This window comes from Podarcis filfolensis (genome assembly GCF_964270895.1).
Source record: "Podarcis filfolensis genome assembly, chromosome: 6".
In the NCBI taxonomy this organism is placed as follows: Eukaryota; Metazoa; Chordata; class Lepidosauria; order Squamata; family Lacertidae; genus Podarcis; species Podarcis filfolensis.
In genome coordinates this window covers 77,391,779-77,418,077 of record NC_139609.1, presented here as the reverse complement: position 1 = coordinate 77,418,077, position 26,299 = coordinate 77,391,779, and the positions used below count along the sequence as shown (strand labels likewise).

The 26,299-nt window shown below is 43.8% G+C and overlaps 1 protein-coding gene and 1 long non-coding RNA gene across 3 annotated transcripts in view; both read right to left on the bottom strand.

Moving 5' to 3' along the window:
- Window positions 1-26,299, bottom strand: part of LOC310764838 — a 133,011-nt gene that overhangs the window by 68,663 nt on the left and 38,049 nt on the right. The window lies entirely within an intron of this gene.
- RIMS4 (regulating synaptic membrane exocytosis 4) overlaps window positions 1-26,299 on the bottom strand; it is a gene marked incomplete at its 3' end in the record, with an annotated part of 96,512 nt that overhangs the window by 68,663 nt on the left and 1,550 nt on the right. The window lies entirely within an intron of this gene.

Sequence of the window (26,299 nt, the reverse complement as noted above, 5' to 3'; positions counted from 1 at the left end):
GAGATTGTACTTTCTTGGGCTCCATGATCACTGCAGATGGTGACAGCAGTCATGAAATTAAAAGGCGCCTGCTTCTTAGGAGAAAAGCGATGACAAACCTAGACAGCATCTTAAAAAGCAGAGACATCACCTTGCCAACAAAGGTCCGTATAGTTAAAGCTATGGTTTTCCCAGTAGTGATGTATGGAAGTGAGAGCTGGACCGTAAAGAAGGCCAATCGCCAAAGAATTGATGCTTTTGAATTATGGTGCTGGAGGAGACTCTTGAGAGCCCCATGGACTGCAAGAAGATCCAACCTATCCATTCTGAAGGAAATCAGCCCTGAGTGCTCACTGGAAGGACAGGTCTTGAAGCTGAGACTCCAATAGTTTAGCCACCTCATGAGAAGAGAAGACTCTCTGGAAAAGACCCTGATGTTGGGAAAGATTGAGGGCACGAGAAGGGGACGACGGAGGACAGGATGGTTGGATAGTGTTCTTGAAGCTACTAACATGAGTTTGACCAAGCTGTGGGAAGCAGCGGAAGACAGAAGTGCTTGGCGTGCTCTGGTCCATGGTGTCACGAAAAGTCGGGCATGACTAAACGACTAAACAACAACAATGCAAACCGTATTTTGTGGCAACGTCTACACTAGCAAACTGTACGTGAATAAGTGCAAGCACAAACCATGGTCTGCAGGTAACAAACCATGGCTTGCCTAAAAGGGGAAGGAAGAAGTTGGAGTGGGCTATGTAGCAGGTGGGGAGGGGGCCACTATGTTCAATTTGGCATTTCATGTGAACCAGCCCACAGTGAAAACTGATTGCAAGGTGCTTGAGGTGGGAAGGCCGAACTGGAATGGCAGTGTACACAGGAGGTCCCAGGTTCAGTTTCTGACAACTCTAAGCAAGGATGGGAAACATTCCTGTCCAAAACCCTGGAACACTGCAACCAGCTTGTGTGCATTGCACCCTGAGCCAGCTGGACCAATGGTTTGGCTCATCACCACACAGCTCCTGTTCCTCCTATGAGATGAGAAAGACTTGCATCATTTGAGTTCTTCTCGTATAATCCCCCAAAAGTCATGCAATGCTTGATGCATTGGCTTCCAAGGAAAGCCACAAATCCCCTAGAAGCAAAGGACTTCTCTTGTTGAACGATTGAGGCTACTTTAAAAAGAAAGTGCTTGAATTTGTGTCCCATCATTAGCGCCATTATTATGGTTGTGAATGACCATTGTTTCAATTCCTAATGTGTTTATTTCCTTTGCTTGAAATAATGAGATGTGTGTCTGGAAAACCAGCCTGTAAACAGAGAGGTTCTCTCTCTCTCTCTCTCTCTCTCTCTCTCTCTCTCTCTCTCTGTGTGTGTGTGTGTGTGTTAGAGAGAGAGAGGGGGGGGATTTTTGCACAATGCATCATCATCATTTTAGTTGCATGCCGCCTTTCAATAGTTTAAACCATGCTCAATGTGACTTACAATACGAAGAGATTTACATGATTACAAAAATAACCAAAGTTGAGTTACAAACAACAGAAATAAAATGTATTTCAAAGTGCACCACCAAACTGAAACCATTTCCACATACATCGTAAGATCAAAAAGTAAGGAAACAAAAAAACCTCCTTAATATCCGCAACAACAACAAAAACCCCCAGCAAAACCCCCTAAACAATTACCCCAGCCCAGGTCTCTTCAGCAGCCTCGGCTTCTGCAGCTGGAGTCAGACCCTCCCAGGCCAGGTGGGGAAAAGGCGAGCAAGGCAGGGAGCAGTTCATCCAGAACTCACAGCCAAGAATGCGCACACCTAATGCTCCTTGATCTTTCAGATAAACAGTATTTGTTTGTGGAAGTAATTAATGAAGCTGTTTCCTCAACTCGGCTACAATTATGTGGCTATTAATACCCAGTGACATCACTCCTGGAGTGATTCACAGATGCAAAATTTGTAGGTGTTCAATAGCTAGTTGTCAAGTCAAAATGGAACAATGTTAAATATAGTTCAGATTTGTCCTGGATTTGTTTTTAAAATAAAATAAAATAAAATAAAATAAAATAAAATAAAATAGTAGCTTTAAGCAGCTGCACACCTGCAGGACTCACAGCATAACAAGAGAGACATCAGGACACAAGCTATTTAAATGAGTATTTAAGATCAGCACAATGAAAACGTGCTTTTCCACAAAGATGGGGAAACCAAGCAAAACTGGGTCAATTAATTCTTTATGAAACTTGACCCAAGAAAGATGTATTGCTGTCTAGTGATCGTTCTCCGCCTTCCCTTATGTGTGCAAGGAACAGATAAGCTGTCACAATTCCTTGTCAAGAAGCCTGATGGCCTTTCTCATGCAACTGATCAAAATTAAATGGTAACTACATCAGAGTCACAGACTCTGATGGAGAGTCTCATTCATTGTATTCTGTTTTATTTTCAACCATTTCTCGGCTGCTTTTCTGGGAAACGCCCATCCAAAGCAGCTGACAGTGATAAAGATACAGCGCGAGACTGGTAACACAGAAATCAAAAACTCACCCAGCTCTTCTCAGAAGTTAGAAAACCAATGAAAGAAACCCAATAATAGCCACAATCCAAGCACTAAAGCTGAAATCTTCACAGCTAAGCATTCTACTGATGATATTCTGCTTGCGTAAGTACCCAACGTACTTGCTTAGCTGAAGACCCCACAACTCATGCACCCTCCTTCCTCACATGCAAACATATTGCTGTGGTCCTCTGCTGATATCTGCATCTCTGACAGAGTTTAGTACAGAACCACTATGGACTGGGCAGCCTTCAAGGCTAACTCTCCACTGTAATAACAGGAATGCCCTGGGGGAAAGGTAGTTGTCTTTCTTCAGAACTGTTGAGCACTTCATAAACAGCTGAGTATAATGCTACAACAAAGGGATGGAGAACCTGTGGCCCCACAGATATTGGTGGGTTTGAGCTCCATCAGACCCAGCCAGCATGGTCAATGGTCAGAGATTATGGGAGTACAGCAATAGGCGGTCCAGAGGGACCTCAACCCTGCTCTACTGTGATCATTGAAGACTGTTCTGAGCATGCCTTTGAACAAATCTAGCACCAACAGTACCACTGTGACAGGAGATGGCCTGATCCATCACTGATTTCCTTGGGCATGTGTATCAAGCGCCAATGATTAGTCTGGATCACCTATTAAAATAGATTCATCATAAAAAAGGACCCAACAAAGCAAGGACTGGCCATCGTAGACCCTGAGATCATCTTCTGAGGCCCTTCTTCATGTGCCTCCTCCTTGAGAGGTCCGGAGGGTGGCAACACGAGAACGGGCCTTTTCTGCAGTGGCTCCCCGTCTGTGGAATGCTTTCCCCAGGGAAGTTCGCCTGGCGCCTTCATTACACACCTTTAGGTGTCAGGCAAAAACATTCCTTTTTAAACAGGCCTTTGGTTGATCTGATTTACATCCTATACCCTTTTAAGATGTGTTTTTATTGGGGAGGGGGAGGCTATTAGGTTGTTGTTTTTATTTTTATTATGTATTTTGTGGTTTTATATCTTGATTTTATTCTGTGAACTGCCCTGAGACCCCCAGGTATAGGGTGGTATATATACTGTATTCAATAAATAAATAAAATAAAAAAATAGTACATTTGTTTGAGAATAGGTCTGTCCTGCTTCCAAAATGCTGTCCTTCAAAAGGCCGCATGTGAGAACATGGGTGTCATTTCATCATCACATGACAATGGAACAGAAGTCACGGTTCAACAAAAGGAGGGTTGTAAAATTTGTTGTTCCAGTTAAGAGGCATGTTCAGGTATGCCATGCATTCCATGACAAGAGCAGAAAGCCCACCAAAGAACTGCAAGAACAGCAGTCTGAGAATCTCAGCGTATCTTTTCCAATGGATGTTGCCGGTCCTCATCAGTGTTGAGACATAGTTTAAAGTGTGTGGGTTTTAGCCAGAGGGAGTTTAGTAGTTAAGGAGCAGAGTGGCTGCTTCGTTGCTCCTCGCCCCTCCCCAGTATCAGCAGAGGCAACAAATATATTGTACAAGTTCAGGAAATGTCCTTATTCATCCAGGTCAACGAATTAAGCTTTTCATCATGGAAAACTTGGGTTGCAGATGGGGATGGGCAAATCTATCAGTTTCTCATTTTTCCAATCTTAAATTCAGTTCTCAACATTTCCACATAAGTTTGCAATTTTTTAAAAAAATCAGATAATATATTCTACCCCCCCCCAAAAAAAAAAATTAGAAAGAAAATTCTCCGACCTTTTAGTGTCTCCTGATTTTTGCAATACAATCCCCCACCCAAATAATGCATTTTTGTCTGTTACGTTTCACTAATATATGCACTTTTGAGGACACTTTACCCCAGTATATGCATTTTTGTATGCGTTACTTGGCTAGAGAACTGCCCTGCGAAATCTGGAGAAGTGTGAATTTCAAAGGATGGCTGGTGTTTCAGTTCGTGTCTTGTTTTGCAAAGTACAAATTAGGTAGATTTGCTTTAAATGCAAAATGGAATCAAAATTCTCTCCCATCCCTAGTTCCATGTTAGTATAGGTTTTTTAATTTTTTTTTTTAATAGCACCCAGTCTTGGCTATGCTATGGCTGCAATCCTATGCTTACTTATTTCAGAGTAGTCCCAGTGAATTCTGTGAGAGTTGTTTCCACATAGTATCACACCGCATCTAGTGTGGAGGAAAGAGTCACTGGGCTGAGAAAGGCTGCCTTCCTCACTTACAATTATGATTAACAACAGAAAGGATTTTTCCTTGTGGATCTTAGGCACCTTTGCTCATCCATCCCCGAGCTAAAGGCCAAATGGGCAGCAAGCCATCAGGCAGTCACGTTTCCAAAGCCCTGCCTGGTCTTTGCAAGCAGCTTCACATCTGAGACTCAAAAAACTGGCCTTCTGGAGTCTGAATGGATAGGATGAACTAATTAAGTATCTGTGTGATAAGGAAATCACATGGTCGTGTCCTTGAATAAATCAGTACGCAGAAAAGAGCTGAATGTCATCCATGCCAATTTCCTGGTCTGTCAATAGGGCACAGTTGAGTGTTGAGCAGAGCAAACAAGAGGAATGTTTATTCACAAACATTTCACTTATGAATGACTAAGCTTAGGTTCAAATGTGTGTATCTTTTGCATCTGCTTTTAAGAGAAATTAAATTGAACACTTAGGTTCAAATGTGTGCCTTTTGCATCTGCTTTTAAAATAAATTTCTTGGCTTGTGCCAAATGCCTCTGGTGTGTGTTGTGTGTACCACATATACTGTGAAACATAGGGAACAAACAGAGGGCTTATCCTTGCCCCAAATATGTGGACAGAATGAATTATCCATGCACACTTTCAAGAAACAATCATATGGATCTGTCCATAGATTCGAATAGAAGCATGCTCATCTAGAAAAGTTACATGGCCAACCCATTCCACTATAACATTTCTAAACCTGCATACTTGTGAAAGCAATTCAAGAGACCGTTTTGAGCAACAAATATTGCATGCGTTTTAAAAAAAAGTCTCTGACTGCCAATTAACTCACTAACTGGCTGCCAATTAGTTTACAGGCCCAATTCAAAGTGCTGGTGCTGACCTATAAAGCTTTACATGGCTCGTGAACTCAATACCTTAAGGTCCACCTCTTCCCCACATGAACCAACCTGGACCCTGTGTTTGTCATCTGAGACCCTTCTCTATGTCCCGCTTCCCCAAGAGGTTCGGAGGGTGGCAACACGAGAACGAGCCTTTTCTGTGGTGGCTCCCCATTTGTGGAATACTCTCCCCAGAGAGGCTTGCCTGGCGCCATCATTACATGTCTTTGGGTGCCAGGAGAAAACATTCCTCTTTACCCAGGCCTTCTGCCGTTAAACAATCTATGGCCTTAGAAATGTTGTTATGATTTTTCTTCCTGAGGCTGTTTTATTGTCTTTTATTATTATGCTATGTTAGGGATGCCATAGGCTGGTGCATAAATGTTAATAACAATATTCAGTAATACTTAAAAGGTAAAGGATTCCATTATTTTAAGATGATCTTTTCTCATGTCTTTATTATCCATTAAATAGGTTGGGGTTGATGTAATACACAAAGCAGGCGGTGGTTGGATGTGAACTGTGATTAGTAGCAGGCGACAGTGCAAGAGATAGCTTGCTTCTCTGTGCATTGTTGAACCCAGTGTTCGTCATGCCACAAGGCCATGCAGCCAGTTTTGTTTTGTTTTTAATGTAAACTACATTTGCTTCTCACTGCTAGGGAAGAACTGGCCTCAAAGTGATTTCAATTAATTGCTTTTTTAATAATAAAAAATAGCTTCACAGTGCAATCCTAGACTTGCTGACCAGGGAAGCAAATCCTACTGAAGTCAATGAGGCTTACTCCCAGGTAAGTGAGTGTGGAGATTTCGGCTGCAATCCTATAGCCAACTTCCTGGGAGTTAGCCCCATTGAACTCAATTGGATTTGCTTCTGGTAGGATTGTATAGGATTGAACTGCTGGAAGCCATTTTGATTCTGATAAAGTAGACATATGGGTAGTCCAATACTGTTCATGTTTCACCAGATGTATATTCTAAATTATATTGGACCGATTCTCGCATAAGCGTGGAAAAGACCAAAGCCTTATTCTGTGTACGCACACTTATTTGCTCTGCATCCAGTGTGCTCTCACTGCTGGTTTGGGAACTGATGATAGCCACAATCCATATGCATCCTGTATTTATCCTGTCATTTCTTATGAAATATTGCAGCTTGATGTGTTTCCCCTCCAAACCAGCTTCGATCCAAATTGAGAAAATGTACAGCCTAGCTCCAATTTGTGCTGGTAAAGTACACATAGCCAAAGACACAGAGGAGGGAAACAAGCAGGGGAATAAACTTCTATGGGGGGAAAATAGTTACTATTTTTGCAGCAACAGATCGAGACCGATTGTATTTTGCAAAATACTACTTTACAAAGTACTTGCTAATTAGCAAGCGTAACAGATGTTAAGTATCTTTGTTCCCCTTCTTGCTTATAAATAAATACTTGGGGAGGGGGAATTGTGAATGTGGAAGAGTCCCTTGCAATAGGCGAGAGAGAGAGAGAGAGCATTCTATTACTGTAATGCAAGAAATAAACACCGTAAACTATTTATGCACCAAAGATGCATCAACAGAGAAATGAAGAGTCCTGGAGGGACTCATGTCATGTGCCAAAGTGACAGCAAGGGTTGAATTATTTATGGGCGTGCAGAAAACACTGATTAAGACATGAATGAAACCAGAAACAACTGCAGCATGGGTAGATCCTACCAAAAAGCCACAGGTTTATGTATGGGGAGGGAAAAAAACTTCCCACAGCTAATGTCGTTAATGAGTAGCTGACATCTTGCACTGTAACAGCAGCCAAAAATCACTGCCTCGCCTGACTGCATTTGGAAAGGCCAATTTTTTGCAAAATAACCTAAGGGCAGGACAAACAGAGAGAGGCTGGATTAGAGCAACGGAGGAACATTGCCATGGACCAAATCCTGTCCTTAATCATGTAGACTGGAAGAAGAGACACTGGCCGTGCTTGAGTTGTACAGATGCAATGCAGATCGAAATGGAAAGTTATATTAAAGAAAATGATCTTTAAAAACGGGGGGGGGGGGGGGAGAGGACAAAGGGGAAAAAGACATTGATTTGATAGACAACCTTTGTGGAACACCCGCAGTTTGAAAAGGAAGCATCCATCAAACGAGCCATGGGTCAGCGCAGCTTGTGACCTACCCAGCTGAACGCTGTTTTATGGTGGCTCACCAGCAGCTTGATGACCTTCCTGGTTTTCAAGTTCTGGGCAGACAGTGAAAAGCAGGAGGTGGGCCAGCTGGACATGGCTGGTCAGCTGCACTCACCTTAACGGAGATGAACCAGCAAGCACCACTATTTTACATATGCCACTTTGTCAACTACTGTGGTACCTCGGGTTAAGAACTTAATTTGTTCTGGAGGTCCGTTCTTAACCTGAAACTGTTCTTAACCTGAGGTACCACTTTAGCTAATGGGGCCTCCCGCTGCCGCCGCGCCACCACCACACAATTTCTGTTCTCATCCTGAAGCAAAGTTCTTAACCTGAAGTACTATTTCTGGGTTAGTGGAGTCTGTAACCTGAAGTATCTGTAACCTGAGGTACCGCTGTACTGTGAACAGGGCCTTATCAGTGAGAACCCCCATTTTGTGGAAGACCCTCCCTCAATAAGTTTTTAGTTTCATTTCCTCTTTTGTGCCCTTTTAGGCAGAAACAAAGTCATTTCTGTTTCACCAGATTTGGGGGATGTCGAGCCTTTCTGAATATAGTCAAAAGTTCATATAACCTGGGCTTTCTTTTAGCCGGAAATTGCCAGAACTCAGTTCCGGCACCTCTCAGGTGGGCACCATTGCCATTCTAAGAGAATAAGGCAGGTGTTTGTGGTGAGTTCCGGCACCTCTTTTTTCTAGAAAAATAGCACTGATAATAATAGTAAATAAGAACAAAAAGATAGGGTTCTTGACAGGTGTGTTTGGGTAGCCTTTCTTACCTCTCCACAATTAGATACATATAGTTGCTATTGAAAACCCTGTTCAACCCACCTGTCCTTCTTTGCCTTAACCTCTATCAACACACCTTTACTAACTTGCTCTTTAGGACTACTGTGTCAATTCCCGGCGATCTCATTGGGGGAGGATGTACAGCCACGGAAGTCTGTGCTGATATCAAAGTGCAAGGCAGGGTACCATGGGATCTTTGCGTTGCCATGGAAATGTCCTCATACGGTGCAGCGTTTTGACACAGGCTGTTTCATTACAAGCGGCATCAATATGGCTCACATCAAGTTGCCTCCAGAGTTCACCGCAGTCGCTGCAGCAGCTGACAGCTAATTCAAGCTGCCCGGCTATTGGAGCCGTACCAACCTGGCAGCCCTGAACTCCGGAGCACATGAGAAAGCCTTTTTTTAGGAGCAACATTATAAATCGCCACGAGACCCAGCTTCCATTATCTGCAAGGATGAGCACCATCAGCATGTTAACCTGTTGTCAGCGTAACTTGGTCTCGTTTCCTAATCAATCAAAATGTGCTGATGGCCACAAGTCCCAAACAATGTACTTAAGGTATGTAACACCATGAGAAAGAGAACGCAGGCAGTTATATTGCTTTACATGCTTCCCATAATGGTAGGAACTTCCTACCACATTCTCCTTGCAAAGAGAGCACCCTGGAAACACACACAGATATACATCCAACTTGAGCATGGCAGGGAAATGAGCAAGCATCTTTTAAAGCATCCGCTTGGTGCCAGAGGCTTCTACTCTCCCAGACAGCAGCAAAAACTTAAGATGCTTCCAGACTGTGATGTGGCAAAAGAGAGAGAAGCAAAAAGTGCAGCCAACAACCAGCTAGGAACAGGATCTCTTAAGGGCTTCACACTTACTTTTTGCCCCCTTCTTTCCAAGCAAAGGTCCGTGCTTAAAAGCCCCATCTCTGAGCATTTTTGGTTCTGCCCTGAGCTTTCCCTGCAAAAACTCGCTCATTAGTCCTCAATTGGAGCAAACATCAATTTGGGTTTTCTGCAGATTGCCGTTTGCTCTGATTAAGCTTTAAAGAGCATTGTTTTCACAGGGAAAGCTCTGGGGCAAAACAAAAACAAAAACTGGTGCTGAGATTTAAAGCGCAGTCCATGCCTAGAAAGAGCAGAGGAAAGGTACCGTTAAGTGTGAATAAGCCCTTACTGGCCTAAGGAGAATTGTGAAACAGCTAGAAGGACAACCATCTTTTGTACACTTGAACACTTGCTAATGGGCAATGGTGATAAACTGGTCTTCTAGTGTCAGCCTTTGATGGCTGAAAGATGTTTCAGGAGTACCTAGACACTCTAGCCAGGATGGAGCAGAGACAAATGTTCTGGGAGAAGAGAGAGCCCTCGGGGAGATAAAATATAATAGACCCAGTGAAGCTAAACTAGGTTCTGAGTTTTGCACTGGGCTGGAAGGAGAGCTTTAGGGAACTTCAAGGAGATGCTGTTTACTTTTGGGGAAACTGAAGCCACTGTATAGATAGCTTGAGTGCAAGTATGCTCATCCATGCGCAATTTGAGAATAAACAAGATTTATCACAAAAATGCCACAGGCCTTCTGTGATCTCTCATTTAAAGAGAGACAAAACCCCTGGAATTTCTCATAGCTTAGGGAAGTGGGGAGTGTATAATATGATTTATCCTGGGCAAGACAGCACAAAAGAAACAAAAGATTATCATAATGTGTTCCTCTTAGCTATTTGGCAAGCATGGAATAAACCCAAAGGGATGTCATCCATACATCTCTCTTCTCTGGAATCATTTTATCCCTGTGAACGTTTAAGATTAACTGTAAATAACCTTTCTTTGGGGTGGGGAGGGGAATAGTATCCTTCTGGATTTAAGTACCCTACATAAAAGAGATTTCCCCCACCCCCGCAAAAAAATCCTTTAATCAGATTGTCTAGAGAATGGATTTGACTTGAGACTTTCAGTTTCTGCAGATGAGAAGTTTTATACGAGGATGAAATAATTTGAGAGGGGGAGAGAAGATAAAAGTGGAGGTGTCAGGTTGCAGGATGGAGCATGAAGAGTTAAAGGGGCCTAGGAGGACAGACACAGATGCAGATGATGTATTCTGACATTCGTCCTGACATCCTGGGAAGATGGCGGCTTTTTGGCTGGGTGGTTCGCATTTTCAGGAGATATACAAGTTACCTGTTCTGGACGGGGTTGCACTCCCTCTGAAGGAGCAAGTGGTACTCCTGAACACACCTTGGTCAACAGAGGCCCAACTGTCCTCTGTGGCTACGAATGCCTTTTACCAGCTTTGTCCAGTTCACCAGCTATGGCTGTTCCTGGATAGGAACAGCCTGACTGCTGTCATCCATGTGTTGGTGTTGAGGCTGGATTACTGTACCATTGTTAAAACAGCTGCACTGGATACCCATCTTCCACCGAGCCAGGTTCCAGGTGCTTGCATGAATTTGCAAAGCCCGGAACAACTTAGGTCCAGGGTACCTCAGGGATTGCCCAAAGCATTCTATCCCAATCAACCACTGAGATCAGGCGCATCACTGGTCATTCCACAAATTGGTGAGGGTCATTTGATGGCAACAAGGAACAGAGCCTTTGGTATTATGGAATATTCTGCCCATCGAGATTCAGCAGGCACCTTCTGTTTCAACTTCTAAACACCTGCTGGAAACTCTTCTATTCCATCAGGCCTAGGCAGGCAACTCAGAATACATCTTTCCACAATAGTTATCTGATTTCTGATTTTAACTTTTCAAACGTGGCTTTTATTTTATGCTTTTTGTTTTGTTTTATTGCTGTAAACTGTATAGAAATATATGTATGACATAGTGATATGTGTAGATAATACCCAGTGTTATCTATTTGGATAGTACAAGCCGTCAAACTCCAAGGTCTTGTATTTGTTTTCTAAAACCCATTACTCATTTTTTTCCTTTTCACTGCAGATGACAGGGATTGAACCCCAGACCATCTGTATGCAAAGAACGTGCTCAGCCACTGAACTAGTCTCTCCCTATTTCTGCTCAATAGAAATGTGCCTCCCTTTCCCTAGAGCATTTTCCATGAAACAGTTCCGCAACGCAGAGCTCAAGAAACCTGCCGACTCAGTAAGTGTACAGCTGTTGTTAATTGTCCAGTTTGTGCATATGCATAATATATTGAAGTACTGTGCTATCAGCTATGCATCTAATATCTTTTTTCTGCTTACTCATAAAATGTACAATTTCCTTCTTCATTTCAGAAGATGAGGAAGGATTTTCAGCAAACATGGTATCAAATGCAGCCAGCAATTGCCATTCACAGATTACAGACCCTCCAAGCGTCCCTATTTTCCAGGGACAGTCCCGGATTTATAGAAGGCATTCTGGTTTCTGATGTCCTGCTTTTCCTTAGGACGTCCCTATTTTCATTGGAGAAATGTTGGAGAGTATAGTTCTGCGGCCCCAGAGCCAAGGAGGTAAGTAACTATACAACCTTTAGAAGACACTTGAAGACAGCCCTGTATAGAGAAGGTTTTTAATGTTTAATGTTTTATTTTGCTTTTATATATGTTGGAAGCTGCCCAGAGTGGCTGGGCAACTTAGTCAGATGGGCGGGGTTTAAATATTATTAAAGTCGTACCTTGGGTTCTGAATGCCCTGGAACTCAGACGTTTTGGCTACTGATTGCGGCAAACCCGGAAGTGATTGTTCCGGTTTGTGAACATTCTTTTGGAACCTGAACATCCGATGGGGCATTTGCGGCTTCTGATTGACCACAGGAGCTTCCTGCAGCCAATCAGAAGCTGCGATTTGGTTTTCGAACATTTTGGAAGTTGAATGGACTTCCGGAACAATTTCCGTTTTTGACTTCCAGAGTACAACTGTAATATTACTATTACTATTACTATTACTATTACTATTATTGAATAGTACGTCCCTATTTTCATCAGAGAAATGTTGGAGGGTATGAGATCATGGTTCCTGTGAAATCTAAGTGAAATAAATCACGGGAGATGCTGCAACAAAGCTTGGTGGGTTGCACCATCATAGAATTGTAGATTAGGAAGGGACCCTGAGGGACATCTAGTCCAACCCCCTGTAATGCAGGAATATGCAGGGGGCTCATGTGAGGATTGAACCTTCAAGCTTGGCATTATCAGCATCATGCTCTAACCAACCATCCAAAGACTGTTGAACAATTGTCCAGATAATAAAATGCTTCCATTCAAATAAGTTAATTCTTTTTTTTAAAAAAGCACAACTGCCTGGGGCAACACTTCAAAGGCAGAAACACCAAAAGGAAGTAAAAACTGCAATGATCAGAATCAGGACTTTGGTAATTAAAAGCAACAGGGCAGCAGTTTCTGTTTAAACGTGTTCCTGGTTTCCAGATTTTTTTGGATTTGGAAGTGTGCACTGAAAAGGGATCATGTTTGTCAATATCAGTGATGCTGTCCCATTTATAATCTTGCCATGGAAAAAAGCTACGAGAGTTGTTAACCCAGTTCAGTCTAGCTGAAATTACATATCACACATACTCCAAAAATGTAGCTGTCTTATGTCCAGCGACGGAGGAAGCTGCTCCGGCGCATGCGACCAGGGGCGCACCAGGGGTGGGGCGAACCGCCCATAGGGGCAGGGTGAGCAGCCTATAGGGGCCTCTGGAGTCTGCCTGCCTCCTCCCACTCAGCCGCCCTACAGCTGGGGGGAGGCAGCGGGCAGACCATTTGGGCAGTGCAGAGCCTGCGGGTGCCCAAGCCACCATGTCTCTCCCAGGAGAGACGTGTGGCTCAGGTGCGCTGCAGGCCCCGCAGTGAGTGCCGCCCGGCCGGCATTTTGTCACCCGCCTCAGTGGTGACACCCGGGGCGGACCACACCACACACCCTTCCTCCACCCCTGCTTATGTCTGCAGGCAGCGGACCACAGTGAAGACTTCCACGCTTCAGTCCATAAACCCAGCTCTGCCCACCAACCTGCCCTGATTGGACCATTCAAATATTTGGTTTAGGCAGGCTATCCCACCATGCACAGTGGTCAGTCAGGGATGGATCTAACAGCTGACTGCGAGAATAGCCTTTCACTCACTGGGGGTACTGGGAGAACTGCCGACCTTCTGAGTCCTAGGCTCTGTGGTTTAACCCACAGCGCCACCCGTGTTCCTCTTGTTTTACCTTTACCTAGAATCATAGAATCATAGAATCATAGAGTTGGAAGAGACCACAAGGGCCATCGAGTCCAACCCCCTGCCAAGCAGGAAACACCATCAGAGCATTCCTGACATATGGTTGTCAAGCCTCTGCTTAAAGACCTCCAAAGAAGGAGACTCCACCACACTCCTTGGCAGCAAATTCCACTGTCGAACAGCTCTTACTGTCAGGAAGTTCTTCCTAATGTTTAGGTGGAATCTTCTTTCTTGTAGTTTGGATCCATTGCTCCGTGTCCGCTTCTCTGGAGCAGCAGAAAACAACCTTTCTCCCTCCTCTATGTGACATCCTTTTATATATTTGAACATGGCTATCATATCACCCCTTAACCTCCTCTTCTCCAGGCTAAACATGCCCAGCTCCCTTAGCCGTTCCTCATAAGGCATCGTTTCCAGGCCTTTGACCATTTTGGTTGCCCTCCTCTGGACACATTCCAGTTTGTCAGTGTCCTTCTTGAACTGTGGTGCCCAGAACTGGACACAGTACTCCAGGTGAGGTCTGACCAGAGCATCTAAATATACCAGTTGCTGAGAATCAAAAGTGGGGAGAGTGCTGTTGCACCCAGGCCATGCTTGCAGGCCTCCCATGTGCATCTGGATGGCCACTGTGAGAACGAAATGCCTTTGGCTCCGGCAGGACTCCTCTTCCATTCTCACTAACAAATATATGGCATGAGGCTTCATGGACTTCATCATCTAATGAATTGGACTAAGTCCATGAAAGCTTGTGCCATAATAAATTTGTTAGTCTTTAAGGTGCCACAAGGCTCTTTGAATGCCTCCCATAAAATACTGACAAAATACTTGAGGCACTCCAAGTAGATTAAAGGGCTCTGATGCCCTAGCACAACAAATCTGCACTTTTTCTGCCCTGTTTCTTTTTAAGGACTTTTTGTAGTTTAGGAAGTGATGGGGAGGTGCATTGAAAAGTGTGATTAATGGGAAAACATGTGAACACCCTGCAAAGCTAATCAGGATGAATGGGCATTGTCACATAACCACCCCATAAACAAATCAGATTGAATCCTCAATAAAAACCAGATGCAATCTAACCTCTATGTTAACTTTTTTGCAAGCAAAACAGGATAAACACTCAATAAAAGAAGCTCTTTGTTTGTCTTTGCTACAGCAGTTTTTAATACTGAAGTTTTACTTGTAACCCAACCTGGAACATGTTGGTGAAGAGTGGGAAATAAATTTGATAAGAATAGTGATCAGAATAAAACAGTTGCACCTCTGCAAATCGTTGCCTTACAGTAGGCGTGAACCTAGCCTGGGGATTAGACCTTGGCTCCCTGAACAAATTTCTTCTGGCTCTCCAAACCCCATCAGTTTTGGCAGCACTGCAGCAGCAAAAATATTAGACCTCTTTGCTAATCCCAGCATCCTGATGGAGCTATAAATACCGCCCCCCCCCCCGCCAGTTATCAGACTGATCATTTGATGAGTGGAGAGAAGCCAATAACCCTGCTCCCCAGATGATCTTCATGGATCAGGCAAGCTGGGGTGTGTGCTTGTGCTGGGTCCTATACACCTGTTTCTCCTGTATATGTAGTGCATGCAGGGCTGGCCCAAGACTTTCTGGCACTTCAGGCAAACCACAAAATGGCGGCCTCTCTCCTTGCCAGGCAAAAAGGAGCGAGTGAAGATCTACATATGGAAAAAAGGAGGGGGAATAACGACCTACATTGGGATCTGCTGCCCCTGTGGATCCTGTCACCTGAGGCAGTCGCCTCCCCTTGCCTCATGGGCCAGCCGGCCCTGGGTGCATGTGAGAATGCATGCAGAAAAGGCACTTTTTGCATGCCTAGCCTGGAGTGCTGGTCAAGGATTGCTATGGCCCCTGGTGCATAAAATGCTGCCCATCACCACCATATTGCAGGGTTGTTGTTAGGTGTTCAACTAGCATGTGAAGCACCGGAACACTTGAATATTGTATATTACTATTGAATTTTTGTATTATATTACATCACATGTTTTGGTACTGTAAGTGGTTAAATCCCGTTTGGTTTATTGATACAGTAGACTGAACTGAAAACATATGCACTTCTCACCTAAATCAGTTGTTTAAAACTGCAGTAGGTAATTCATTGCTTAGAGAACCCATGCGAATAAGTTATTCCTCAAACAAAAGTGCGATCGAGTGACATTCCTTTTCACCAAATCAGATGCACGCAGTCATCAAAGAGAATACAGGAGTCATATACAGCTACAAGCACTTCAGGACTTCTCCCAGTGTAGAAACATGACAGACCAAAGTACCTTAGTTCTTTTCTGGTTTGGGTTTGTTTTTGTTTTTTTAAAAAAGCTGGAAGAGTTATGGTTTTGAGATAATAAATTTTGCATTGGAATTAATTTTACATGAATTGGAAGTGACAGGAGAACATTTGCTCCTGGATAGAAAGATATCTAGGGACACGTTCATTTAGAGTAAATTGACAGGGAAAAGATCCACACACACAAAAAAAAAATCATCATTGAGGAAATGTTCCACCTTTTCCCTATTAGCAGAAGGATTTTACATGCATGCTACCTAAAAGGCACTTTTAAGCTTTTTTCAGGCTCTTTGGTATGAATGGCAAGACACATGCACATCAGTATTTAGACTGGTGGTCATGGCAGAAGGTGGGTTGACAATCTACTGTATATTTTGGAAAGCTGTTTAGCTGTTATGCCAGGCTTCCTCAAACTCGGCCCTCTAGATGTTTTGAGACTACAATTCCCATCATCCCTGACCACTGTCCTGTTAGCTAGGCATGATGGGAGCTGTAGTCCCAAAACATCTGGAGGACTGAGTTTGAAGAAGCCTGTGTTATGTATTTGGACACCTCTTAGAATATTGTAACCAATCTTTGCATAATGGTTCCTAAGATCAAGCAGCATGTTTTCATCTGTGTTTGGATACACCTGAAGCAAAGTGGCTGACTGAAGCTTTCAAAACCGCACTGATTTTAACCACTGATTTCAAAACTGCACTGATGTTGTTGTTTTTTCTTAGCATTTCTGAGCAAGGCCGGGTAGGAGGCTGCGACTGCATATAATCTAAGAATAAAGGTAAAGGTAAAGGTACCCCTGCCCGTACGGGCCAGTCGTGTCCGACTCTAGGGTTGTGCGCCCATCTCACGTAAGAGGCCGGGGGCCAGTGCTGTCCGGAGACACTTCCAGGTCACGTGGCCAGCGTGACGAAGCTGCTCTGGTGAGCCGGCACCAGCGCAGCACACAGAAACGCCGTTTACCTTCCCGCTATAAAGCGGTACCTATTTATCTACTTGTACTTAGGGGTGCTTTCGAACTGCTAGGTGGGCAGGAGCTGGGACCGAAAGACGGGAGCTCACCCCGCTGCAGGGATTCGAACCGCCGACCATGCGATCGGCAAGCCCTAGGCACTGAAGTTTTACCCACAGCGCCACCTGCGTCCCTGATCTAAGAATAGGTGCGTCCTATTTTCAATCTTCCACCCACCATTTTCCCCCACTGAGTTCTACACATTTGGGAATGGTTTCTCACAACTTAACCTCTCCTTCCTCTAAGGAAGCATAGATTTGATCGCTCTTAACTCGCACTGCTCCTTTACCCAATTCCTCCTCCCTTTTTTATGACCTTGAGCAACTATGGCACAGCCATTCCCTTCACTGTTCTGTATGTTTTGGTCTCGGGGGGAAGCCTTGTCAGTTTTGCTGATCTCCATTTTTCTCCCCTTGCACCAGCACACAGTAATGAGGCATCTGCGCCACCAAAAGTTCTTCCCTCATAACTTGTCAGTTTCACTGAGCAGGGATGGAGAAGGAAATGGTAGCAGTGAGTCTAAGCTGGTAATGCAGAAATAGGGCCTGTCACCAACCATACTGCAGGGTTTTTTTTATTACACATATATATCGTTTCTCAGAGACTTTATCCTCATTCTCATGCTCTGGTTATCTCCCGCTTGGACTACTGCAATGCACTCTATGTGGGGCTACCACTACAACTAATCCAGAATGTGGCAGCTAGACTGGTGATTGGGAACGGCCACCGAGACCACATAACACTGGTCCTGAAAGACCTACATTGACTCCCAGTACGTTTCCGGGTAGACTTCAAAGTGTTGGTGCTGACCTTTAAACCCCTAATGATGCTGGGAAAGATGGAGGGCACAAGGAGAAGGGGACGACAGAGGACAGTGTTCTCGAAGCTACAAACATGAGTCTGGCCAAACTGCGGGAGGCAGTGGAAGACAGGAGTGCCTGGCGTGCTCTGGTCCATGGGGTCACGAAGAGTCGGACACGACTAAACGACTAAACAACAACAACAATTGATCGGTGATGTGGTAGTGTTGTATTATTTATGCAAATTGATTTCCTCTTGAGTTAAAGATCTGACTGGGACAAACCTTGTTATGCCGAGCTCGTATTTTGCGCAATTTGTATACGGTGTCTGTTTGATAATGTGTGGTTTGCTATGCCTAATAAAGGATATTTGATGAACTCTGTGTCAGACCGAGCCCATGTGTCAGGCTTGCGCCCACAGGAAAGATGCTTGACCTGCTTTGTCTTGGTTCCTCTCCCCCAAATCCTGAAGGCTCCAGAAACGGTGGTGATGGCAGTTACTGCCAAGCTCATCTTTCCTTCGTTCTCTTAACTTGTTCCACAGAGCAGCCACACTGTGGAGTGAAACACAAAGCCAATCGTGCCAGCGACCTTCATTTCTCATATGGGGCCCTGAGGCACTCTGGGAAATGAAGTTGGCCTGGACCTCCACTCCGCAGCATGCCAGCTCTGTGGGAAAAGTTAAAGAAAAATAGGGGTGGGGGAGAAACAAACCACCATCACTGTAGGGTCTCAGATCTGCACCCAGTAGTCTACCCAAACAGTGCCACAGATTCTGCACCCCTGGTCTTCACTTTCCAGATGCTTTAAAGGAACCATGGTTGGGACTCAGCTACTGTATACAGCTGCAAATAAAACGTTTTAAATATATTGTAAAGTGCAATATACAAATATTGGCAACAGATGGCAACAGTGAGCTGGGGCAAATTCAATGTGTTTTTCAAAATGTTTTTGTTTTTTTTAAAGCATTTTCACAGCGTTTTTTATATATATATATATATTTGTGTAGATTCCATCTTGGTTGTCCTTCTTTTCATATATGAGTTTTGCGTAACTATTCTGGGAATCATGTTTTGAAGTGGCTAAGCAAATAATTTTTTCTCAGTAGCACTACTGCAATACTTTGACTGTTCCATGAGCCTTTGAGATGAGACTTAAGTCTTCCCAACACATCAAAATACCCAACTGCATTTTACCCTTCATACGATACCAACTGCATTTTACGCTTTACAGGCTATTCCTGCAAGCCACTGCGCCAGCAATATTCCTTCTAGATGCAACAGAAGAAATACAGTTCAGGAGGGGAGTAGGCTTGCTGCACTAAGGAGCAATATCCAAGTTGCTTAAAGGATGGGATGCTGCAAAGGCCAACGAAAAGGAGACCGACTGCTCAGCCTTCAAGGAAAGGCTCCTCATTTGCTCAGAACGACGCTCTACCTGACATCATGCCACTGTGAATCCTGCCCTGCTGGTGATACCTGGGTGTCTTCAAGGAGATGCGAGAAGGACTTACCAGGATTTATGCTCTGGGCTGACGACAGATAAAAGTTATGAGACGGATTTGTGAAAACTGCTCAGCTATGAAATCACTTTCTTCACCAGAAAGTCTGTTTTCCTTGCGGCTCCTCTGACGGCCTGGCATTAGGTAGGTACATACTGTCTCTCCATTTCATCACACAGAAAGCAATGGAGGAACTGCTGCATTTGGAGCAAAACCACTTTATGCAAATAGACTGGTAGGTCCAATATATATATATATATATATATATATATATATATATATATGGTGCCAAGGAAATGGGCAGCGGAAGAAAATTAAAGGACCGAGTTTGTGGGGAGAAAAAGCCATTCAGCAAGACAAGGCTTTATTTAAATAAATAAATAAATAAGAAGCGAGCAAACAAACAAACAAGCCAAGCAGATGCTCCTCTAATGACCTATGACCTTTCCCCTCAGGAATATTTCAGTCTTCTGCCCAGAATTTCTGGCTTTTATCATTTATCTATTTTGTACTCCACCCATTTGACTGGGTTAACATGCAGGCAGTGTTCAACCCAGTTGCCCAGTAATAAATAATAATAATAATAATAATAATATTTTTTTATTTATACCCCGCCCTTCCTGGTTCAGAAAACTGGGCTCAGGGCGGCTAACAACAAATTTAAAACACTTACTTGTAATACAACATAGAGCAGCATAAAATACAGTATAAAAGCATGAATAACAATAAAATTCAAAGTTCAAAAATCAATTTGGGGGAAATCCATCCAATAAGCATTAGATAGTCACCAGGGCTAGCTGGCTGAATTAGTCCTACTTGGGCCAGCGAGGAGGCCAAGGGGGAATTAGCTGTGGGGTCTCAGAGTGGGTAATCATCATAAAAGGGGAGGAAAGAGAAGGGAAATAAAAGATCAGGCTGAATTCAAATTAAAGGCCAGGCGGAATAGCTCTGTCTTACAGGCCGGATGGAAGGAGGTTAAATCCTGAAGGGCCCTAGTCTCATGGGACAGTAAGCAGTAAACTGCTGCTTGGTCAGGAAATTTAAAAAACAACAACCAACACCATTATTTAATACATAAAGTTTAATCTGAAAGCTTTTCTTCTTTAGTTCAACTTACTATGGTCCTCCTCACAAGACAAGGTTTATGGAAATAGGCCTGCAACCAACAGGAGCTAGCGATGAGAGTGGTTGCTAGTCTCCATTTGATAATTAATGGCAGCTCCTGTAGACTCACCCACAACTAATAAGTCCACTTCCTGCCTCCAGATGTCCAGTAATCACAAGATAAAGCATGGAAGACTAGGTAAAAATCCTCAGCTATTTAATGATTGGGGAATTGTGCTCAAATTTCCACTCCCATGGTTCTCCTAGCACTGGGTCACTCGATTTTGTCATGAAGTTGGGAATAATCCCACAATACGTATGTGACAGGTACCTCTTTTTCACACAGAAATGTTTGTTGTGTTTAGGGTGCAAAGTAGAATTCCATGCCCCTGTGGAAAATGGCAAACCCAACACCTGCCCATCGTATTTTTGCACTTTCTTTTTTCTTGCACAGAAATGGCATTGGAAGAGTTGGCAGTTGGTTTCTGCAAGTACTGGCCATCTGAAGTAGAAAGCCTTACTGCTGCCCTTGTATTTTATCCTTATTAGAGAGTGTACACTTTTCAGCATGTCAACACAGTTTGGCTGATTCAAAATCAAAAATAAAATCATTGTTTTGCTAATGCAATATGAGTGTTAGTAGGATTCAGCCCTAACGGTTCATTATGGTGTCCTAATATCATGCTGTCCCCTTTTTCAGAAGGAAGAGATATACTGGAGAAATTTCACTCACCACTCTGTTCCTTCCTAACTTGCCCACTGCTGCTGTTGTAGAAACTTCAATAGTCATCCTTTTCCGTATAAAGAGGATGTGTCACCAACTTGCTACTGCTCCAGGGGTGGGAAAAAGTCATTCTCACCAGTTACTTCTGTTGCATGAATTTTGCCTGCCCAGTCCTTTCCCGGTGATCACAGGACCGTTCTATCCAATATCTGGGACTGTTCTGCTACTCCAAATAGACCAAAGTTCTAACTTAACTACCTTGAGACTGTAGAAGGCTGTAGAAGGGAGAGACTTTTACAGCCAAAAAAAAAAGCCTTTATACAGCAAAGCTCATTGGGAATTTGGGTGAAACTGTTGAAAGCTGACTACAGGAGAAGTGAAGGGAAAGGAAGGTCAATCTCACTCCCCGCCAATCGAAGATCACCTCTGTAAACTGCCAGTATTTTGCAGGAGGGATTTGACTGCATACCAGAAATTAGGTTTGTACAGTTCACATGGATCAGAGATCTCTGCTTCCCCAGTTCAACAAATCCACTCAAAACAAAACACAGACTTCTTGTGACATTGAAACGGAGGGGCAGAACAAAGGAACGGCCAACAGGAAGACATTTAACCTGCATACAAGCAAATCAGGATGGATACTCATTATACAACCTTCCCACAAACAAATTGGAACAAAAGCTCAATAAAGTCCGGACATAGTCTAACCTCCATGTAAGCATTGTATAAGCAAATCAGGATGCATGCTCAGTCAACAAGTTTACTGGAAGAGCCCAAAAACAGAGTGCTGGAGCTGCATTTTAAGTCACAGCCGGCAGCCTGCAAACCAAACCTGCTCCCTGCAAGCCCTGCTAGGCCTCTTGTCTCAATCCCCGGCCTCATCTTGGCCCTGCCTCCTCCTACCATAGATTGCAGTAACTTTCTGCAGTAGGGCAGCTACTTGTTCGTCACTGCGTGTGTATGCTGGGGGCGAGGGCAGGAAGAGACACTATAGGGAGCAGAGGAAAATCTCCCCCTCCTACAATCCCCCTTCTGAGCTCCTGAGCAAAATGGACAAGCTTCACCTGTCGCTCCAGTCCAAATATAATACCAAAATTTGAAATGGGCTTTGCAAACTTCTAGTCGATTTCAACTCCTTTTGCTCAACAAAGCAAAATCATAAAAAGCCATACTGAGCATTTGTGGCTCCTTGAAGACTTAAAGGTATTATGGCATAAGCCTTTGTGAGCAAAAGTTTCCTACATTGTATGCAAGGAGTGCAAGGGGGGTGGCAAATGAAAGCAGCGAGGTCAAAGAGAAATGCATATTCAGCTTGATCAATGTGACCTCACAGTGAGGCAGGTTAGGCTCTGCAAGGGGCTGGACGATGAGCCTTGAGGTCCCTTCCAACTCTATGATTCTAGGCTGAAAGATGGTGGAGCAATCACCAAGCTAGCTTCATGGGTGAACAAGGATTTGAACCCAGGACTAGCTTGAATATTATCTGCATTAAGTTGCACTAGTTCTGCCACATTAACGGTGTTGGACTGTGTACACACTCCCATTTAGTGTACTCCCATAGCTGGCCTGGGAAGCAGTGCACAGAGGGAGGGCATCAGCCACAATCCATATGTATCCTGTCGTTCCTTACAAAACGCTGTGTTTTGGTGCATTCTCCACAAACCAGCATCAATCTAAATTGCAAAAACGAACTAACCGCCACTGTTTTAAGCTGCTTATTTGTACAAAACCCTAGTTTGCTGTAACCGTAAACCATCAACTGAACTGCCCAGTTCCAAGCACACTCCAAAATACTTTTGTCTAGACTGATATCATCCATCCTGAGGAAATGAATTCATCCAGTAATATGTATTTGGAAGGTTAGATCCTCGTCTTGGATCAGCTGTCCCAGATGGGATGTTTTCATATTTTGGGGCCACAAATTATTCTTCTTAGCAATCAAGAGTGTTTGAATTCAGCTTCTTTGCAGACATATCAAAGCACAAGGACACACCTGCACCAATTGTTTCCCCCCCCAAATGGTTTGCACCTGTGTGTGCCACAAAGAGCTTATGCAGTCTGCACAGTATCCTGCATTCTGCCTTGATTAATACCCCATGCCCAGATGCTAACCTTTGTGTGATGTCTATTGTGCCTGGTTAGATATTCCACAGTGTCCCTAATCTAGGACATTATTCTCCTCGAGTATGTTTTTTTAACACTTTTCTTTATTTCTGTTCAATTAAGGTGAAATGGGCGCTTTCCTTCCTATTTATCCATCAAATAGGCATCAGTCCTCCCGCACCAATACACACTTCAAGCTGCTTTATTGTGTGCTTCTGGCAGATTTCCCTCTTGAAGTTGAATAGCCTCCATTAATTCCAAATATTTCTCTCTTTTTCTTTCCCTCTCACATACAGGCAAATACAGGGTCCCTATGAATGTCCTTTTTGCTGTGAATTCATGATTATTTCTGCTCACTTATGGTATCGGGGTTGTTGTACACAATCCCATTTTCAATACTATATTCACCAGGAAACATTTTGGGGCAGACACACTGCTTCGTTTCCAACCAGTGCATGTCCCATAACTTAAATCCTATAACTTTTTAATCCCACAAATGTTTGTCCTGCACTTCTTGGGCTGTAGCCGCCTCCAGATGACATTAATACAATAACACTGGGGAAGCATCGCAGAACAACTAATGAAGAAGAAAGCTGTGTGGACGGTCGAGAATAAATCCATCACTAGCGCACTATTATTGCAACGGTGTCAGGTTGCAGAATACATCTGCAAACAAACAACAGGTCTGGAGGAACCCACAAGGTTATTAGTTTACTCTGCTTTTAATCTGTTGGGAGCCACCTAGAGTGGTTGGGGAAACCCAGCCAGATGGGCAGGGTATAAATATATTATTATTATTATTATTATTATTATTATTATTATTACTACTACTATAGCACATCAGTATAATGTGCTGTGATATATAATATGCACAGCTGTCTGCGTATTAACCATGATTTCCAAAGGAAGAAGAACAAAAAGCACCCAGGAACAGGAACATAGTTTAAGGTTGCTTCGTATGTTCTCAAGTCGGACCACTGTTCCATCAAGCTCAGTAATGTCTACACTGACTGGAAGCAGCTCTCCAGGGTTTCAGACTGGGGATGGACTCAGCCTTACTTGGAGATGCTAGGGCTTTAACCTGGGGCCTGAGCAGGAAGCACACGAGGGAAGGAAATGCGGAGCAAGGGAAGGAAATCAAGGAACGGCAATTGCCAAACCGTTGTGAAAAATTGTAGCAGAGGGGCATCAGTGCACACATACCTCTATTATCAGGCAACCTTGATCCTACAGATTAGTTGAAGTGCAGCTGCACCAATAGCAAGAGCTGACAATAATAAACTGGTGATAATATGCAGCAGTCCTGTGCATGTAAAACAGATCTTTCTCCTCTCATACTGTCAACGATGGCTATGGTGTTGCTTTGAACAGGGAAGCATGGCTGTCATGCATGGTGTGAGTGGTGCACCTCCTGATGCCCAAGAAAAGGCCACTTCTCCAGTCAAAAATGGTAAGACATGAGTGGCGTGTTTTTTTCTGGTCCTGCCTCAGGTTTACTCCATCCTCCAGTTCAGGCTCAAGAATGGCAGGATGGAGAATTCCCTCTCCAGAGGATCAAGGGGTTTAGCGGCACAATTTGGGGAATTCAAGATAAGGGCCATTTTGAGAATGGCCACCAAATGCACACTGAACAAGGAGTTGAGGCCAGTACTTGCTCCTGAAGACCACCCCTATATAGGAGATCCAAAATTTAAAACTTTGTTTGGTTTAATAAGACAGGGTTTCCTGTACCCAGCAAAAAAGACCCCCCCCCCTTCAAAGTCAATAAGTCACAGGATTAATTTCATTAGACACATCTACTCCCAGCACAATGCTATTCTAACAAATTCATAAATTTGCCTGGGTGAAAGCTTCACGGTCAACAGATTACCTTTAAACTCGCATATTCTTGAAATGTATTAAATCCATCTGTCTCAATTAGCATATTTATCAATTAATTACAGCGGGAGTGTTTATTCTGGGAGCAGTGAAGCTTGCCATCTGAATAGCAGGGCAGTCTTTTGTTTTTATGAGACCAGAATGTGCAGTCAGAGAGGGCTTTATTTTTTGGTCGTATTTAAAGTTTCCCCTTTCATCACATTCCCCAGAAGGCTGAGGAGCTTAATAGACAGATTAAGACTTGCACCATGCTTTTATAAATACATTGACTTCAGTGTAAATCAAAAAGCAGAGAGGTCACTTGATTATGCCTAAGGATGACCCTTTAAACCCCGCACACTAATTCAGGGTCGTAACTTGGTATGCCTCACACTGCAAACACACAGCATGTGTGGTAGGCAGTGGCTGGCAGACTGCTAGTCAGGCGGTTTAAGTAGGGTGTCATCTGCAGCTCATACTGAGTCAGGGAGGGGTTGAGTCAGTGGATCCATGACCACACAGTCCTGCTGAAAGCCAAGCAGTGCCCCCAAATCTAATCCATCGTGTCCTTCTCATTCCAGTATCCTGTAGGCTAACAGCACCCACCATCTGCATTGGCATTCGTACCTTTACTAACCCAAACACACACACACACACCAAGCTTCTTACCCATCCACCTTGAGGCCACCAACAGCAACTTCTGTTGCCCCCTTCATTAGTCTAGCCCATTCATATTACAGTGGTACCTCGGGTTACATACGCTTCAGGTTACATACGCTTCAGATTACAGACTCTGCTAACCCAGAAATAATACCTCAGGTTAACAACTTTGCTTCGGGATGAGAACGGAAATCGTGCTCCAGTGGCACGGCAGCAGCAGGAAGCCCCATTAGCTAAAGTGGTGCTTCAGGTTAAGAACAGTTTCAGGTTAAGAGTGGACCTCCAGAACGAATTAAGTACTTAACCCGAGGTACCACTGTATTGGTCTTCACCACCTACTATCTCATTCCTTTCATTCCTCTCTATGTATGCAATCATTACACCACTAGATTTCCACTCTCCCCTTTTCCTGTGGTCTGCCCCCAAAGTGCCCTTGGCCTGTGCAACATGAATCTACCACTCCCACCCCACAAGTTCTTTTAGTTTTGCTCATACCTTTCACACCAGAGGAATGCCAAAAAAAAAGCATTCTCCATCACCCACAGCACACGAAGATAGATA